Source organism: Propithecus coquereli, unplaced genomic scaffold (assembly GCF_000956105.1).
Source record: "Propithecus coquereli isolate 6110/MARCELLA unplaced genomic scaffold, Pcoq_1.0 Scaffold541, whole genome shotgun sequence".
NCBI lineage: Eukaryota > Metazoa > Chordata > Mammalia > Primates > Indriidae > Propithecus > Propithecus coquereli.
This window is the reverse complement of record NW_012151297.1, coordinates 607616-608369: the sequence shown is the minus strand read 5'-3', so window position 1 is coordinate 608369 and position 754 is coordinate 607616. Positions and strand designations below refer to the sequence as shown.

Genomic DNA, 754 nt, shown 5'->3' with positions numbered 1-754 from the left:
TTAATTAAATGTTAGGCTTCACTCTATATCGATAGCATGTGTGGTGGTCACTGAAAGAAAGAGGTGCTCTTAAAGAGGCTAGTGGTTTCAGAAATGTTTTTCATTGTCTTTGAAAATAATTGAAGCCACATTTCAATGTTAATAAACACTAACGAAAAGAATCTTGTACTAACAGAGCAAGAAGGGACTTTAGAACTCATGTGCTTTAGCCTTGTCCAATTAGGATAAAAAATAAAGCCCAAAGCAATGACCTTGACTTGCCCAGACCTAGAGGCAGTTACTGGCCAAATTAGGTCTTCTAAAAACCTGCTTAGAAATAGACTCATGGGATGATTAAGGATCGAAATTTACATTTTAAAATAGTAGGCTTTCTTTTTCCTTTGGTAAGTATTATCTTCCTCTGGAAGATATTTTAAATTTATCATCAGAATTATTTCTACATATTATTCAATAGCATTTTTATATATCAGATATATTTTATTCTAATAGTAACAAAATTTCATCTTTATAAATGTAATTATTCATTTATTTCCAAAATAATTGTAAAGTTAAGTTATTAAATTTTAAATATGAGAATTAACAAAAAAGATTAGTCACCTGTAACAACCAAACCCCGAGGCAAATGTTGTTAATATTTTCTTGTTTGTCCTTTCAGTCTTTATTTACTAAGAACATAATGTATTATGTTATTTTTTAAACTTAACACAATGGTAGTGTACTTAACATACATTTATGTATGCATTACACTCTATCT

The 754-nt window shown here is 29.0% G+C and overlaps 1 protein-coding gene across 1 annotated transcript in view; it reads left to right on the top strand.

Annotated features, from left to right (window-relative positions):
- TRHDE (thyrotropin-releasing hormone degrading enzyme) overlaps window positions 1-754 on the top strand; it is a gene marked incomplete at its 5' end in the record, with an annotated part of 176482 nt that overhangs the window by 152380 nt on the left and 23348 nt on the right. The gene's annotated exons all lie outside the window — the stretch shown is intronic.